We start from the raw sequence: 19,612 nt of genomic DNA, 5'->3' as shown, positions 1-19,612 counted from the left end.
ATAGATAGCATGTTAATCTACCTAAAGTTCATGGATTGTGCTAGGTTTTATATTTGTATTTTAATACTACCAAATTGACTAAATAAGGATAAAACAACAAATACAATATGGCAATAGTGTATAGGGGCTCTAAAATCCAAATTTTCAAAGTAAATGCACAAAATAATATTAACACAACAGTACTTCCACACAAACTAGATTCAAATGCGATCACAAATTTATTGTAAACAAATAATATAAATAATTTTGTAATATGCAGTACAAAATTTCAAAATAATATGCATGGCGAGTTATACTTTGTACAAAATAGAAGGTAGCTAGTTTGGCCTAACTCGTCAACAATGAAGTCATTAGAGATAGAGAAACTTATTCAAACAGACAATAGGGTTTTGGATTGTAACTTCTATTATCTATGTTATGAAACCAGCCAAGAATGCACCTGAAGTAAGTTAAGAACTATGTATAACCATAATCAGAAAGCCACACCAGGTCAAACCTGGTTCTTTCCATTTAAATACTTAACAATAGAGGCAAAGATGCAAAGGGGTATTTTCAATAACAAATAACAATGTAGTCTGAGAAGTAGACTTTAATAAAAAAAAACTATAAATACATATTATATATATACAAAACATGAAATTTTTAACTGACTCATCTCTATGCAGGTGTGCTTGAGATTTTTCTGAAAAAAAAAAAGAAAGAAAAAAAAACCAATTATTTTTAACTTGTTTCAGTTCAATTATGACATGTATGTGAGATTTTTAAACATGTAGACACTGAGTTGTTATATTATTTAATTTTTAAAATAACATGCAAACAGAAGCCAATGATAAATTTCAAAACTGAAAGCATCTTAAAAGGGACAAATTGAGTATTGCAACCGATGCATTTTTTTTTCAAACTTATAAAGCAGGAATACTTCTTCACTGGAAATTTCTTAAGATGCTATTTACATTCCTAATAATCAATTAAATGGTGTCTGGTTAATGCAAAGAGGCCCATGACATTGTATAATAACACATTTTAAGCAAAGTTTTAAAAGAAAACTTAAATTTATTATTGAAATCCTAATGATTTCCTAATAAAAAAATGTCTGTGTGAACAGTGCCTGTGATGTTACATCATTACAATTCAGCCCATGTTTTTATGCAAGAACAGGAGGGGTGTAACTAGAGTGTTGCTGTTGCTGAAAGGTAATTAACTTTGTCGCGAAATTCACGAATGTTACAAAATGTAATTCCAATTTCAGCTAACATTAATGAGCCAATTTGTTCATTTTTTTTGTTAGGTACTGAAATGTAAAAGTCACCTTCAGTTAACATTTACTTTTAAACTATACTTAGTTGAAGTAGGGCTGTTTATGTAAGCACATCTTTTTCAACATGAAACCAGGGACTCAACACTAATCTAACTAATATTTAATGTTGCATTGATGCATATAATGCACTATTATTTATATAAAAGCAGGGCATCATATTCTACACAAACAATGCCATTATTTCAAGTTGATTAAAATATATAACTTAACTCACTCATTCTTTCTTTGCAGCCTTAGCTTTGCCTGCACAAGCCATTTAGCCACCACATGTCCAACTTCTACTTCTGTAGATTGCTTACCATGAGCAAGCAGAGTCTCTGAAGAAAAATAAAATGACAAATTTAAAACCAAATTCTACTGCATACAAAAATACTTAATAAAATATATTAAGTTATAAAGCAATATTTGTACTGCAATTTGTTAAATTTCACTCAAGATTTCTAAACTTTACATTAAAAGTCATGTTAAATCAAACATTCCATTTTTGTTTAACTTTTGATTCTCCAAGTGCTTCAGTGTCATTTAACATTAATGTAAAAACTGCAAAATTACGAAGATATTACACCCATTTAATAATTCTCCTTGCCAGATGAGTAGTTATAAGACATCAAACACTGAACCAATTTGAGGCAAACTTAAATACATTATATTACATTGAGCCAATACAAGCCCATATGTACAGAACACTGCTAGGTCAAGATAAAAAGTCACTTATTGAACATTTCATGTAATGTTTGCCTACATCACTTAGCAGCATTGTATATATTAAACATTAATGACTCTGTCAGATGTCACAGAATGTCCAGGAACAAACATGTACACCTTATTAATGTAATTTAATGTATTGCATTAGGTGGTGTTTTGTTTATCCTTTATCTTTTTTTCATGTATTTCTTAACTCGTTTATTATAACATTTACATGACACATACATAACTTTCATCCTCCTTCACCAGTGTCCATCTTGAAACTCTCTCTTTCAACTGTCTCGTATTACCAACCTCACAACATACACAACACCTTCCCTTTACTGATATCTAATTTGTTTACAAATTTTGCGACCTACTCTGGTAACATACTCATTCAGAGGAGTGACATGAACATTCAAATCATTATCAATGTTGTTTGGTACATTTCCTGATAACGAACTGTTTATCAAAACCTTTAAAGTCTGGGGAGCTAATTTGTCCCTTTACCTTTTGCACTTCTTCCGCAAACTCACTTTTGTCAGAATTACTAATTACACACATGTCCCTGTCATCTTCAACACATTCTCTGCTTCTACAATTTGCATTATTAATCACACACATGTCCCTGTCGTCTTCCACATATTCACTGCTTCTACGATTTTCATTTACATCGCCCTTACTGTAACGATCACCACTTGGACCAGCACACTGGTCCTCTGGCAATAAATACCTTTTGACAGGATGGCCTGAGATACTTAGTATTTCTACGCAACAGCTTGCCTGACTTGTCACTTATTATGTACGACCTGGGTGTTTCATGTTTTTTCACAATGGTGGCTGGCTCCCACACTTTATCGTTTTGAACCACGACAGGCTGACCCCTGGCATATTCTAGGGTCTTTCTCTGTGCCCTTTTATCATATTCCCGCTTGGTCTGTAACTGCTTGGAAAGTAATTTTGTCTTCACATTTGGAAATACCTTTGGAACTAGTTTATTGGTTGCTATAGGAATTCGTGTTCTAACAAGACGACGCATTAATATCTGTGCAGGTGCATACTCTAGACCAGCAAGAGGAGTGTTACGGTATTCCATTAGAGCCAGCCAATATTCAATTCCTGCTTCTTTGCTCTTGCGTAATATGGTTTTAGCAATTACAACCCCTTTTTCAGCCATGCCAATTGACTGATGATAATGGGGACTGGATGTGCAAAACTCGAACTCATATTCACGAGCAAAGCATTTACATTCATAAGATTGAAACGGCATGTTGTCACAAACTATAGTTCTAGGTATCACATGAGTGCAGAAGATACCTTTCAGAGCACTAATTACACTATGTGATTGCTTACTGGATAATAGCACAATTTCCAAACAATTCGAGAACTAATCATATACAACAAGGTAACTCTTGCCTTCGAACTCCAGAATATCAACTCCCACTTTTTCAAATGGTAATGTAGGGACTGGGTGAGGGTTAAGTGATTCTTTCCTATTAGTGATCCTGTACTTTTCACAGACCTTGCACTCTGACACAAACCTCTCTATGTCCACACTCATACCAGGCCAATAAAACAAAGAGCGTGCTCTGGATTTGGTTTTACCAATGCCAAAGTGACCTTCATGAAGCATGTGTAACATTTTCCCTTGTAATTTTTTAGGGACAACAATTTGGTCCTCATAGAACAAGAGATTATCTTCTACATACAAGTCATTCTGAATTGACCAATACATATGACAACTCACCGGAGCATGCGTTTCGTAAGGCCATCCCGTTTTCACTAGTTTGACTACATCCTTTAGCACAGGGTCTCTGCTAGTTCACGTCGAAATTCAGTTTTTTGTGTCTCACTCATTGGTATATGTTTACTCACACTATGTACCACTTCACTCATGTCTTCATCATCTTCATCTACTCCATCCTTGATGTAACCTCATGACAGCAGATCCGCAATGTTCATCATTTTCCCTGGTAAATAATGTACATCCAGGTGGTACTTCAGCAATTTGAGTTTCAGCCGTTGGAGTCGAGAGGACATGATTTTAGCCACAGGTTTTTTCATTATAGGTACCAGTGGCTTGTGATCAGTTAGAATTTCCACAGTACGGCCATAAATAAAGTAATGAAACTTTGTAGTAACAAACACAATTGCCAATAACTCTTTCTCGATTTGAGCCCAATTTTTCTCACTCTCAGTTAGGCTTCGTGACCCATATGCAATAGGCTGTCCATTTTGAAGTAGGCAGCACCCAAGGCCATTCTGCAACGCATCACACTGTATCGTAAAAGGTTTTGCTGGATCAAATATTCCTAAGGCTGGCACACTACTTACAGCAGATTTGATGCAGTAACACAATCAGAGTGGCCTTTAAGCCACTGCCAGGTGACATCAGCCTTTAACAGTTCTCTCAAGAGGTTCAGTAAGTGTTGCCATATTTGAAATGAAGGGCCGCAAGTAATTAACCATTCCGAGAAACTTCTGTAGCTCCTTCCGATTTTGTGGATCTGGTAGGTGTTGAATAGCTGCAACTCTATTAGGGTCAGGTTTAATCTGGTTTGCTGAAAACACATGTCCCAGAAAACTTACTTCTGGTATCTTATATTGAAGTTTCTTAGGGTTAAATTTTATATTAAAATCTCTTGCTCTGTTTACAAGTTGCATCACAATTTTGTCATGTTCTTCTTCAGTTTCTGCTGCAACAAGAATGTCATCAAAGTAAACAACAATGCCTTTAATGTCGCCAAATGCACGTTCATTTAGTTCCTGAAACTTCTCAGGTGCACACGATATTCCAAATGGTAAACGTAAGAATTTTAACATCCGCATGGAGTCGAGAAAGTGCACAGGTCACACGAGGGCACGTCTAGTGGTATATGCCAGAACCCATCTTTAAGATCAAAGACTGAAAACAACCTTTTTCCTGAAAGTTTTTCTGTTAGTTGCTCCAGTGTTGGTATTTGGTAATACTCTTTATTTCCAAGTTAAGGTCTTGGGGATCAAGGCACACCCTTAAAGTTCCATCAGATTTCTCAACTATGACAAGATTGCTAACCCATGAATTTGTCTCGGTCACTTTCTGTATGATTCCTTTCTTCTCTAACACAGCTAGTGTTTCCTTCAGCTTAACTGCAATAGTTTGAGGAGGACGTCGTGGTGGGTACATTTTTGGCACTGCATTGGCTGGCACATTGATCGCACAGTCATAAGGAAATTTTCCAAGCCCTGTAAAAATATCCTCATTATCTTTGATGAAAGTGTTCTTATTCTGTACTTCTTTCTCAGTTAATGGTAATTTTATAGATGTTTTGATGATGTTCTTCTCCTTTGTATGAACCCTTTTAACGAGGTTGAGTTGAGCACATGCCTCTAACCCCAACATAGGAGTTCTGTCTGCATCAGTTATTCTGAAATCCATATACTGAACTGCATGTTTGGTTTCACATCGTACGTTAACAACTCCTATGGGTTTGACTTTGAAACCCCCATAGCACTCAAGAACTTCACTGGTATTTCTTATCTTAAATTGTTTATTGATCTTTCTGAAAATGTTTTCAGGAATGATGTTCACCTCAGAGCCTGAGTCTAGCTTAAATTTGACCTTCAAATCTTCAAGTAAAACAACTTCAAACCACATTGTTGTACCTTGTTTACCTACTTCAGCATTTTGTACATTGTCTACATTACTTAACTCCCGACATCTCTCTATGCCGCTCACAAGATAGCATTCTTCATTTTCATCAGCAGTCATCCCTTCTTGATGACGCCTCACTATGTTTACACCATTAGTTCTACACATATTGGCAAAATGATTCAGTTTGCCATACTTAAAACATTGTTTTCCGAATGCAAAGCATTAATTTTTTTCATGCTGGAAGTTGCATTGTTTACATTTCAAGTTGCTCCCGTGCAATTGTTTACTGGTCTGTGGGGAATAATTCGGCGACTCTTTGTTCCATTTAGCCTTATGTTGCACTGTGTTAACTGCTACAGAAGCACCCCACTCGGGCGGCAAAGACGACTTTTGCGTTTCTGTAGACTGAAGGCACTGAAGTTGTTGATCGCTGATTTCTGCTAGCTTCGCTAAATCGCATGCTTTCTCTAAGGTTAAATCTTTGGTTCGCAGCATTTCCTTCTGCAAAGTCTTGTCCCGCACACCCATGAAAACAAAGTCTCTAATTATTTCCTCTGTTTGGGACCCAAACACACAGCTGCGCACCAACTTCTTCAAGTCCGTGATGAATTGCTGAAATGGCTCACCTTCCTTTTGTTTTCGCGAAAAGAGCACAAAACGCTCATACAGAACATTTCTTTTCTCACTAGCATACGTTTCAAATGCTGCTATCACCCCGTCGAACTGTTTTCGATCATCATCACTTAGGTTAAAAGTATTGAAGACTTCCACCACATCTTCACCGACAAGGTTAAGAAGTATTGCAGATTTCACTTCCGAAGGTTTTTTAGACTCCCCGACGCCAACATATATATATATATATATATATATATATATATATATATCAAAGTTCTGCCTGAACTTCCACCAGTTTTCGCTAACATTGCCCGATAAATCCAACGCACTCGGTTTATTTGTGTCTGACATTGTCACTGGAATGCCACGTGAGCGAATCAGCACTGTATCCTTTACCGATTATGCGGGAAATGTTAGGTCCGAGTCACTCGACTGCACCATGTTTTGTTTATCCTTTATCTTTTTTTTTCATGTATTTCTTAACTCGTTTATTATAATATTTACATGACACATACATAACTTCCATCCTCCTTCATCAGTGTCCATCTTGAAACTCTCTCTTTCAACTGTCTCGTATTACCAACCTCAGAACATACACAACAGGTGGTAACCTTTTTTAAGTCATGATACCATAATTAATCATTTGTTAATGGCACTCCATTGCTGCAGCCTAAGCTTCATTTGAAAGAAAACGGTGGGTCCTACACAGTTACAACATGAGTACCTTTTTTGTTTGACAGATAACCTTAACCAATAAACCATTTCCAAATGTTTCAAAGTCTTGATGGTAAAAAAGTTGTAGGGCTATGCATTTAGAGGGTAGCCACCCCTGCTATTTCCATAAGGGTGGAAGGTATCAACCAGCATTTGCTGTTGATTTTAAGAGCCCTCTATAATATGAAGCAATGCTGAAATATCTGTTTTTTGTTTTGTTTCAGTTAAGTTTCTGATATTTTGGGAAAAGAAGGTTTTAACACTAATTTTAGATGAAAAGTGAAAAACATGTTTTTGTCTTATTTTTACATGAGGAACATGCATGCGGAGTTTGTCCCCATTTCACAGAAGCACCCAGCATATTGAGCTAGTAAGAATGTATTTCTTGACTGTTCACTGTGTCTAGCGAATGGCAGCCAATAAGAATATTTAATCATCATATATGCTTTGTTTATTCTAAAGCTCAGGCAAAAATGAACTAAAAGTACACCAATCCCTCACTTAGCACGACTAATTCGTTCCTAAAAATGTTCGTGTTAATCGAAATCGCGTATTCTGAAGCATTAGTCCCCATAAATATAAGGCTAAATTATTTAATGTGTTCTAAGATGTGTAGGGAAGTAATCTTTACATAATATAAATGCGTAGAATAATACTTGAAAATGCATATGTCATATCATTTATCTTTTTAAGCCTACCACCGAATACGTTAGATAAAGAAAACATGGCACAGTGTAACGGGAGATAAGTGGTAACATATTTACCGTCACTCAGCAGGTTGGCTTGCCCGCCCAGGCGTGACCTTCAACACGCGCGCGCATCTGTCTGCCTGCTGTAGCAAGCAGCTGGATCCTTTGTTATTACGTTTAAAACTTAACAAAATTAAAACACTTTTATGAAATTAAGAACCGGTTTTATGTAACTTTAAAACACACAGCCATATGTAAACATTTAATTTGTTATGCACACCTCTTATAAAAGCGGCAATGTAAACAAATCAGTTAACAGATAAACAGATTTAGATTTTCCCTAGAGCACAAACATAACATTAAAATACGGGTACACTCCCTATTTAACGCGGTTGTCGGGGGACATAACTTTTACCCGCGTTGTTGCATAACCGCGATGTTTCGATGTGACCAAGGTCAAAAGGCATAAAACACCGCCTGTGTTCTAATAGGTCGGCAAGCACGCACAGTATAGACGGCCCGCCTTTGTGCGGACTTTGCATCCGCAGTTTCCACTAAACACGGGTGCAAAAATAAAAATAATAAATTTTAAAGATAAATATTAAATGTTGAATTGTTTTTATTTTTCCGCGTGCCGCGCACAGTTTGTCGCACGGCCTACGAGCGCGCCACACGCCGCCATACACACGTGCGGCACACAAGCTGCTGCTGCCAGTCTCGTGGTGTTAGCCACAGTATCTGCTTCGTCAGTGTCCGTAAAAAAGTAAGTGCAGTGTGTGCGGTTACACACGATTCTGTGGTCAAAGTCTTCTAAAAAGAAAGGCCGTAGTGATACTTCAAACCGAATATGAATCGCAAAGTACCGAGTTTGATTGACAAAATAAAAATTCTAGATTTACTTACAGATAGCTTGTCTTTTGTAGAAGCAGGCCGCAGATACAGGAAAAAAAACGATTCTAGCATTCGTACAATAAACAATAAAGAATCGTCTATCGTGTCAAGTGGTTAAACTTTATTATCCATGCTTACAGTAAATTATAAATGGTCACATGTGGGAAACAAAAATTGCGCCAATTTAATTTTAGCGCAATCAGTGACGCCGTATTAAAAACCGTGTTAAACTTTGTCTTTACTTATTTCACCAAACGCTGTGTCGAGTTGCTGAGTGTGTGTGGCTCGGATCGGCAAGTGTTATATTCCCCAGCCTCTGTTTAAAGGTCGGGAGACCGCTACACATAAACATTTCCGGGACTTGTTTACTACCTCACGGCAAAAGTGGTACAGTATGGTTCACGTAAATATTGGACCACTGGGAATTCCTGGGCAAAGATTAAAAATACGCTAGCCGATTTACTTTACTATTTAATGTTAAAACATTATACCAAAGTAAAAAGATGAACTTGTATAATACAATGAATTACCCAATAATATTACGTCTGTAGGTTTAAGTTGTAACAAAACATTTATATACAGATGTCCAGTAAAGTACCAATTAAGATTCTGGAGTGGAATTTTAAACACCGGACTACCTGATTTTGCCTTGTACGCAGCGACGCTGCTCAGTCAAGTGACTCATGCTCTGCCTGTGTGCTGCGTGAACACATTCCCTCCCCCATTCCCCCTCGTGTTTCTGCCCGCTCTAATCTCTACCTCTCTCCATATTCTCGGCTCGCCTCTCCCTACCCCGCGCTTGCCGACAACCAAGCCTATCCAACATCAATCCCCAGCCGAGTCACGCCGGATGTCGCTGGACGGTGGGCTTTATCAGGTCCCCTGTCCAATGCTTCATTTGTGAGATAAAGCGACGTTAAGAACTAGTGTTTCAGAAAATATCACTGGGCTGGATTGGACCATAATTTGAAAACCCTACAAGATAGAGGAATAATGTACGGAGATATCTTGTTTAGAATTTTACTGCGGACATTTTCTACGCCTAGGCTTTTTTCTGCCCGATGCTTAGTTTGTTAGTTACAACGCAAAATTATCCTAATCGGCTGTCAACCATTTATTCCATTATTATTATTATTAATTTCTGACTGGGGGACATGGTTTGACCCGCGATATACCCGATTCTGCGATCAATCGGGGCGCGATATACCGGGAGTTTACTGTATGTACCATATGTACATATACAAAACATAAAAGTTAGTTAAATATTTTCTGGGGTGAAATTAACACTATCATCTTGCTTTTTTTTTAAAAAACGTGTCCAATTTCATCTGCTTTGGTTTCTGTACGGTACGGCCTGGTCTGCAGCCGGGCATCAACGGTAGGGCCTGGTCTGCGGCCGGGCATCAACAGTATGGCCCGGTGTTTGTTTATCTGCGTGCGCATCTCTTTCCCCTCGCATTCCAAACCACTCTTCCCCCCTCGAATTCCATACCTGACGTCGCGTCGTTTCCGAGATTTTTTTTAGCCTGTGGCGATTTCGTGCTAACTGAAATTTACAGACGTGCTATTCGAGACTAGGGCAGTAAAATTTACATCGTGCTAACTGAATTCGCATTAAGTGAAGACGTGCTATGCGAGGGATTGGTGTACACAGAAATTAAACAAATTAAGTACCCAGTATTATCACTGTGGTTATAACTATTTAAGATTCCTTTAAAATATAATTTACCTAAAATCAGGAACCGTGCTTTCAAATCCTTGAATGGTTTTTTGCCCTTTGCACCAACCCAGCTAAACTGTTCTGCCACTTCATCCTCCATTAATCTCTTCATCAAATTTATTATGATGTCATGTACATTACCACCTCCAATGTGCTTGAGGATGCTTACCTGTAATGCAACAAACCAAGATAAATTTAAAATTAACTTCAGACATTAAAAAAATATGTTCAAACAACTAAACAGCATAATTCGTGAGAATGTTAACTTCACCACTTTCTTCAGGTGTCCTTTTTCGCAAACAGATGCGTCAAACTCCATAAACTTTTCAATAGTAATGCATGGTAACTGTAAATGAACAGTGTCCATAGTGACTTCATTGTCATCTTTTGTAGTCAAAGAATTCTCAATGTTCATAATTCTTTCTTCCATTTTACTCATTGCATTCAATAGTTGATTTAACTTTTTCAATACATGTTTCTGAAATTCTGAAAAAGAAGTGAAAAGTAAATGATTTAATTCAATTAACAAGAGCTATAAGTTATATAAAGACAATGTGCTGTAATTACTAACATACCTTTTGATAAATCAGTATTTACATTTACTTTTGCCATCCCATGTTTTAGCAAGTGCTCTTGTGAATTCACATTTATACCACTGATGGCAGCTGAAGTTGATGGAAAAACATTAACAGTATTTTCAAACTGAGGTGGTTTCAGCAGTACAGGCAGTTGCACAGAAGCAGGTTCATTTTCAGATTCATCTGAGGTTGAATATGTCCTTTTAGCCCTTTTTTGTCGTACTTTTGTATGACTGTCACCACCTTCAGAAAACGAACTTTCAACATCAGAAATCATTTCCGCCAGCTTTAATTTTTCTACGCCTCTAACGCACGTATCTGTGAATAAATAAAAATTGTAAACAAAAAATTACACTCCACATGTTAAATAAAACAATTATTAAGGTAGGCCTAAACAAGTTGTTTTAAGAGCCTGTGATGTTTTTATGTTTATGGGTTGGTACGGAGGAGGAAGTGTTGTTTGTCGGAACAGGGTCGGATATGGAGAGTGTTTTGTTTTGTGGTTGTATTGCCGTTTTTTGTTCATTGTTCAAGGATGTAGAGAGTTGTGTTATGGAGAAATGGAGATAAAAATGTGCTGATTAAGGATTCAACGTCATTATCATTACAAACATAAAAGTGGCGACGAGGATGGGATATTAGTTAAAGGAAAAGTGTTTACAGTGGTTAAAGTGTCATGGCGTTAGGCAAGATTCCTGAATTGAAAATTAGTGAGCCAGACACGTGGCCACATTACAAAACACGATTTTCATTTTTCGTCGAAGTTAACAAAATCAAGGAAGAAAAACAACTACGAGCTACGTTTTTAACACTCATTGGAGAACCGGCTCTTGCGCTACTTGCATCTATTGTTACGCCAAGGGAATTGATCGACTGTAGTTACGATGAACTGCTTACTGCATTGGACGGGCATTTTGACCCAAAGAAGAATGAAATTGCCGCATGTTTTGTGTTCGCAAATAGAAAACAACATCATACAGAGTCCATATCAGATTTCGTGGCAGAGTTAAAAAGGTTGTCCAGGGGGTGTAATTTCCAAGATTTACAAAAACAGCTTTTGATAAGGGTAGTTTGTGGAGTGAAATATGAGAAACTTAAGCATCAGTTGTTATCGGAGACAGATTTAACGTTTGATAAGGCTGTAAAACAGGCATTATCTTTTGAGGCGGCTAACAAAAACATTGAGACAATTCTAGCTGCAGATAGCAAGATAAAACAAGTTATAGGTACTAAGAAAACGCTAGGGGCAGTGCAAGAGTGCCAGTATGTGGTTGTAAAGAAGGAGGATAAATTGAACAGTAGAAGTGAAGTGGTGGTGACATGTTTCCAATGTGGTGCCCCGGGTCACAAGGCACCGGTGTGCCGCCATAAGTCTACAATTTGCTCGCACTGTCAGAAAGTAGGTCATTTAAAGCGAGTATGTAGAAGTAATTCGGGAAATAAGGTAAGCCAAGTAGATGTTTGCAGCATGGGTAGTAAGTCAACTGAAACTAGAGAACTGTGCAAGGAAGAGGATCACTATGCAGGGCTGTATAATGTAAAGTCATGTGAACATGCCATCAAACCTTACAAGGTTAACATAGAAATAAATGGACGCAGTCATGAATTTGAAGTTGATTCAGGAGCCGCTTTAACTATTATAAATCGCAATGTGTTTGAAAAAATTTGGCCTGAGGTAAGGGACCGACCTGAACTAGTACCTAGTGACTTAACGCTAGCAGTGTGGGGTGGAAAAAAAGTGCCTGTTTTTGGCAAGATATCTGTGCCAATTAAATTTAAGGAGAAGGTTTTTGTAAAGGAGTTGGTAGTGCCAGATTCTGCAGGACGAAGTTTGTTGGGTAGGAACTGGTTCGGAGATCTAGGAATATCTTTGCAAGGAATACATGTTATGGATGTAGATGACTCGATTATTCAATCATATAAACAAACCCTTGTTTAATGAAGATGGGTTAAAACCCCTGAAGGTACCACCAGTGCATATAGTATTAAAGGAGGATGCAGAACCAATGTTCCAGAAAGCTAGATCTGTGGTTATACCATTACGTAACAAAGTAAATGAGACCTTGGAGAATTTGGTAAAGGAGGGGGTTTTGGAGCCTACAAATTTTTCAAATTGGGCAACGCCGGTTGTGCCGGTATTAAAAAAAGACGGTACTATTAGAATATGTGCAGATTACAGCAACACAGTAAATAGGTGTGTTAAGCCAAATGCATACCCGTTGCCCATAGTAAAGGAGCTGCTGGTAAATCTTTCGGGTGGACAAGTTTTCTCTCACCTGGATGTAAAGCAAGCATATTTCCAATTACCAATAGATGATACCTCATCAGAAATATTAACCCTTAGCACATCACGCGGGTTGATGAAAGTAAAACGACTGCCTCAAGGTTTTTCTGCTGCCCCAGGAATATTTCAGAATTTTATGGAACAGCTGCTGGCGGGCATTTCAGGAGTTGCAATATTTTTGGATGATATTGTTATTTCAGGGGCATCCAAGAAGGAACATGATAATCGACTGCATGAAGTATTTTGTAAAATGTCAAAAGTAGGAATGAGTTTAAATAAGGACAAATGCAAGATTTCGGTACCCGAAGTAAAGTTTGTAGGTTTCACAGTGAAAAAGTATGGCATTCAGCCAGACTCTGAGAAGGTACGTGCCATCCACGAAGCACCGGTTCCCAGGGACAAGACTGAATTGAGAGCATTCTTAGGACTTTTAAACTTTTATGAGTCTTTTCTGCAGGGAAAGGCTCATATTGCTGAACCTTTACACCAATTGCTAAAGAAAGATGTAACGTGGAAGTTTGGAAAAATAGAACAGGAAGCTTTTGTTGCATGTAAACAGTTACTACAGTCTAACGCAGTGTTGGCACATTATAGTGAAGACAAACTGTTAATCTTGATGTGTGATGCCAGTCCGTATGGATTGGGTGCAATTCTGGCAGTAACAGAGCGGGATGGCCGTGAACGACCAATTGCTTTTGCATCAAGGACTCTGTCACCAGCTGAACGAAACTATGGCCAGTTTGACAAGGAAGCGTTAGCTATGGTTTATGGAGTCCAAAAATTCCAAAACTTTTTACTTGGACGAGAGTTTACAATATACTCTGACCATAAGCCATTGTTAGGGGTGTTCGACCAAACCAAACCAATGCCAGGAATTGTATCACCTCGCATGTTGCGGTGGAGATTGTTTCTGTCAGCATACACCTTTGTTCTGAAGTACAGACCAGGGCCACAGCTAGGAAATGCAGATGCCCTGAGTAGACTACCGTTGCCAGATACTGTGACAGATCCGCCAAACCCTGCAGATATTTTTTTTTTTGGAAGGTGAAGATGCAATGTATGAAGCTGCAGACATTGCAAAGGCAACGGTCCAGGATGTTCAGTTGAGGAAAGTTAAGGCTTGGATTGAAAATGGGAAGATTGATTTCGGCGATTGTACTGCCAACTCACAGCTGGAAAAATTCAAGTCTCGGTTTAATGAATATTCATTGTCAAGAGGTTGCATTTTATGGTCAAACCGGGTGGTCATCCCGGAGGTGTTAAGAAGGCCAATTCTTCATGAACTACATCTGCATCATCCAGGAGTGGTGGCAATGAAGGAACTGGCGAGGTGTTATTTTTGGTGGCCAGGATTGGACTCTGACATTGAGATTTTGGTGGGTGCCTGCGTTTTGTGTCAGCAGTCGCGACATGGTAGACCATGTGCAAGAAACTCGTTCTGGTCAAGGCCAGCAGGTCGGTGACAACGTTTACACATTGATTATTTGGGACCGTTTCAAGGGCAGAACTATTTGATAGTGGTGGATGCGTTTTCAAAATGGTTGGAGATTATTCTCACCCGGTCCACGAATTCTGCAGTTGTTATTCGAGTTTTGAGAAACCTGTTTGCTACCCATGGATTACCTGAGAGTGTTGTGTCAGACAACGGTACAAATTTTACATCACAAGAGTTTGAACAATTTCTGCAGAGAAATGGTATTGAGCATGTCCTAACACCATCATATCACCCATCCAGCAATGGGATGGCAGAACAAAACGTTCAAACGGCTAAAGATGCGTTACGGCGGATGGAAGGGCGAAACATTGATGTAGAATTGCCCAGGTATTTGTTAATGCGTAGGAACACTCCAAATCAAGCCTCTGGGAAATCACCAGCAGAATTGATGTTCAACAGAAGATTGAGGACAGTTTTTGATAACATGCACCCAGGTCGACAAGATTGCAAGCAAATTCCAGTGGAGAAGTTTCGAGTGTTCCAGCCTGCTGAGTGGGTGTGGGAAAGAAAACATACCAGTGATGTGTGGAAATCTGCAGTGATTTTAAACCAAGAGGGGAAAATGTGCTATAAAATTAGGTTAGAAAATGGTAGAGTTTCAATGCGCCATGTGGACCAGCTACGGGGAAGGTACCAGGGGCAGAAGAAAGACCTACCAAGGGAAGAAGATAAAGAACTAGTGTCGATGCCATGCGTAACGGATGCTGGGGGAAACAGAGGGGCAGAAAATTGCAAATTAATTCTCAGTGGAAGGAAGAGTATCCAAACAAATGCAGAAGACGATGAAGAAGAGCCATTCCGAGGTTTCCCTAGTACAGATGAGGATAATGCAATTGCTGCTCTGCCTAACCCTGAGCAGGGAAATGAAGGTAGCCCTATTACTGCTTTGCCCAACCCCGAACAGTTTACTGACAACAGCTTCCCAGTCCACCGGCCAGAAAGAGAGTTTTCCAAGACTTCAGTCCTGCGGCGATCACAGCGTTCTATAATAAAGGAAAACAGTAAATATAAGGACTTTGTGTGATCTATGACTTTAGTAAAGGTGCTGTCATTTGTACTATGTGTAAGGAGGTTGGTTTTAGATTGGTGGGGAGGACTGTGATGTTTTTATGTTTATGGGTTGGTACGGAGGAGGAAGTGTTGTTTGTCGGAACAGGGTCGGATATGGAGAGTGTTTTGTTTTGTGGTTGTATTGCCGTTTTTTGTTCATTGTTCAAGGATGTAGAGAGTTAGGTTATGGAGAAATGGAGATAAAAATGTGCTGATTAAGGATTCAACGTCATTATCATTACAAACATAAAAGAGCCTAATAAATAAGTGTTAACTGACCTGCTGAACCAAATATTCACACAACTTTGTGCAATTTCCAGGAATCATCTGTGTTTTCTACACTAGAAATGGCCTTATTTATATTGAGCTGATTTGTGTAATTTGGCCATGCACAATGGGTGGATTCATCATTCAGCCAAGCTATTGGAACCAATTGTAACCCATCCTCAAACTCTATTACTTTCTACATTTTCTGAAAAAATAGAATCCTGCAGAACATGATACAATAACAATAATTACCACAGTAATCAAAATGTATGAATAACAGGAAACATAACAAAGTTATCTTTATATGGCATCTTCCATAACTTTCCTGCCAATTCATTTGCATGCCAGTAATGCATTTTACCTTCATTCTTCACAACATGTATGTATATTCAAATTTTGTGAGACACATGGTGAGGAAAAAAATGTTATCCAATGAGACACATTTTTCACCAATTATGTAAATATTCCCATTTACACATTTCACAAAATTTACCAGCGAAACTATTGTGTTGTCTTTTAAAAGACAACAACTTTTTTTTATCACTAGAATCCAATACAAACAACTCATTCACCAACTTCCTGTACTGTTTACTACACATGCCAACAAGTTCATCAACTATTGGCCCTCTGTTATGTGGCATACAAAAACCAAAAGATTTTTTTCTCTTTTGGAAACCATTTAATCAATTGTCTCTCTCTAAATCGTTTCGTTAGTTGTTCAAGTGGCTTTTCATTTTTTCTGAGCAATTTCTTGATACTAGACATATAGTTCTCAAATTTAAAAGCACTGAACTTATCTACTGGACCATAATGTTTCACATCTTCACAAATATGCAGAAGGTTATGCACATTGTGTGAAACTAATTCCTCACCATAGATCATCTCAAAAGAGGTCAAAAATGTTTTAATAGACTCTCTGCATAGTCAATATAATTCCTGTGCTGTGATAATGTAGGACTTGCAAGTATTGTTATTGATACATGCAATGTCAAAAAGTTCAAATACATGTCAGCTCTAAGAACATCTTTCAACAATAATGGACCAGTATACAATAAAAACTGCCTAAATTCAGTGGCTTTCCAATTTTTAACTTCAGCTAATGGTCTTGGTTTCCTAACAAATTCAATAGGTACAGTGTTTTGCAAGGACATAGACATGTTTGAAATATATTTTATTGCATTTCCATTTAATCGCACAGAGGGGGGCCTCCAATCCAAAGATAAATAAGTTTCCGCACAACTCCCAAACAAATAAGGTGCATGTAATCTAATGGGACACCTGAAACTAAACCAAAATTAGGAATTGACCCAAGTATAGTTTCTCCAAGATGATAATCTTCATACACATTCCTTGCAAACTTCTCATCTGTTCTCAAAACCTTGTCTATTTCTTTCGGTAAACACACACGATTCTCAATGTACGTTCCTTCAGCAACACATTTTGTACAACTGTTATAACCATTGTGATTTTTAACTGATAGGACAAATGCCTTTGCAGGAGCATCACAAACAAGACCTGCCAGTTTTACTGATATGTTGTTTTCTTCAAAACTGAATCCTTTCGTAACTGCATCACTAATATCATTTACAAAATGCTGCAAAAATTCATTTGCATTCCCTGGTTTGCTGTTACCATAATATGCTCCAACAATATACACCAACGGTGAATTTAAATCAGTGCAAAGAATTGGTCAAAAAGATTTTGAAGATGATTTAGATAGTGGAAGCCCATCTATATTTATTAATAAATTAATTTCAGCTGGCAACAACTTTGACATGTTTTTTTTGTTTCTGGAAAAATGTGTATGTTTTTGCAGTATCACTAAAAGACCATTTAGTGCATTGTGTGCAATATTAAATTGAAGTGCCCATGATGCTATTTCTTTTCTTATACCATAATTTTCTTCATTTTCAAAGTCACCCACAAACTGGTGTTCAGTATCACTGTCACAACCACCAACAACATAATCATCACTAGAACTGGAGTTCAATACAAAACAAGATTCTTCGAAGTTATCATTATAATATTCAGACAAATGGATGGTATCACTAAAACTGTCACCCACATTACAATAGGTATCTTGGCTCAGACCTACCACCTCTGCATTTGTTGCAGTATTAATACAACTTTGTGCTCTTGAAAGTTGCAATCCTGCTGTTTTCTGAATACATCCAAGTTCTTCTTCTGTAATCTGCTGAACAAGCCTCCTTGAATGCCTTCTACTGTAACTTAGTGGTGTTTTGTGTTTTCTTTTCCCCATACTGATATACTGCACACAAAATATAAAGAATTATCAGATTAGTTGGAAAAACAAACACTCGGTGGCTTTCCATTACTTAAATGTGAATACAATAGGTGACAACACAGATACAATATTTAAGTATTTTACCTATGGTGGAATGATACACTTTGCCTGAGCAGGGCTCAATTTAATGTATACAACCTAAGATTAAAAAAAGTACATATTTATATAAATATAAAATGAGCTGTAGGTACTTATGCAATGAAGTTTTCCTATAAGAAGCACTGAACATTGATGGGTCAATATACAAAAAAATAATAGCAAAACCCCAAAAAAATTGATACAAAAGGTTTATAAATTGAATTTGGCTCAATAATATAGCAAAATTATAATTTCCTGTGGCACTGGGAAATATAGTTTTTTCAAGATGACATCACAGGTGCTTTTTACAAGATGAAAAGTGCTGTATCTCAAAAACTATTCAACCTTGAAACATAATTTTGGTGTCTAACCCTATATTTTAATTAGAATACTCAGGTTAGAATTCACTGGCAAAATTGCAACATTAATTCACAAATACAATTTTGCAATGCTATGATAGTCATCATGATGAATGGACATTCAAAGTAAAAGGTAGAATTAAAAACTTTAATGGTGATCTTCATGCTGCCAACGTTTTGAATAATATTTTTAATGGGTGGAGTAGGTTAAAGTCCCTCCCGGTCATTTAAATTATGCGATAAAGGAATTTATTTATTTGAAAGTGAGATTTAATAAAAATATTTATTCACGGCATTGTCAAGTAGAATACTGTCCCACCCGGTCAATTCTATTTTGCGATACCTGAATTTATTTATTTGAAAGTGAGATTATTCAATGAATATTTTCACGGTATCGTCAACTAGAATACTATCCCACCTGGTCAATTCTATTATTTTGTGATACCGGTGGTATCGTAAAATGGAATAGAGCGGGCGGGAATCCTATATAAAAAAAAAATTAACATATATGTTAACATGGTGTGAGGGAAAAGTTCATAGCGCAACCAACAGCGGGCTAGGCATGAAACTATTGATATTAACATTGCAGAGCTATCAAAAGTTCCGATAATAGTTCATATTATGCATCACACCTTTTAAATTTCCTAAAGTAAGGAAAACTAAAATTTTAAAAAAAATTTAGGTATGGTACCTACCAGAGAAGTACAAGGACTACCAACATAAGGTTCTCTAAAATTTCTAGTAATTTTTTGAGATGATTCTCAATACTATCCTTTGTAGTGCACATTTTATGTTTATTTTCATTATTTAAATTGCTACCACTACGTAACTATACACATGTAATCTAATAAATCATCATTAAATGTGTTTCCTATATTATCATATAATGGATGGAATTAGGTTTTGTCAAACTCTCCAAATCAAACATAAT

The 19,612-nt window shown here is 37.4% G+C and overlaps 1 long non-coding RNA gene across 1 annotated transcript; it reads right to left on the bottom strand.

Moving 5' to 3' along the window:
* Positions 1 to 581: 581 nt before the first annotated feature.
* LOC134529479 (uncharacterized) lies at positions 582 to 18,498 on the bottom strand. The gene is made up of 3 exons (XR_010074608.1): positions 18,035 to 18,498; positions 1,533 to 1,635; positions 582 to 682 (listed from the first exon to the last, which is right to left on the bottom strand). It is a non-coding gene; the product is annotated as an uncharacterized LOC134529479 (long non-coding RNA).
* Positions 18,499 to 19,612: the final 1,114 nt, after the last annotated feature.

This window comes from Bacillus rossius, chromosome 2 (assembly GCF_032445375.1).
Source record: "Bacillus rossius redtenbacheri isolate Brsri chromosome 2, Brsri_v3, whole genome shotgun sequence".
Lineage (NCBI taxonomy): Eukaryota > Metazoa > Arthropoda > Insecta > Phasmatodea > Bacillidae > Bacillus > Bacillus rossius.
This window is presented reverse-complemented; position numbering and strand designations above follow the sequence as displayed.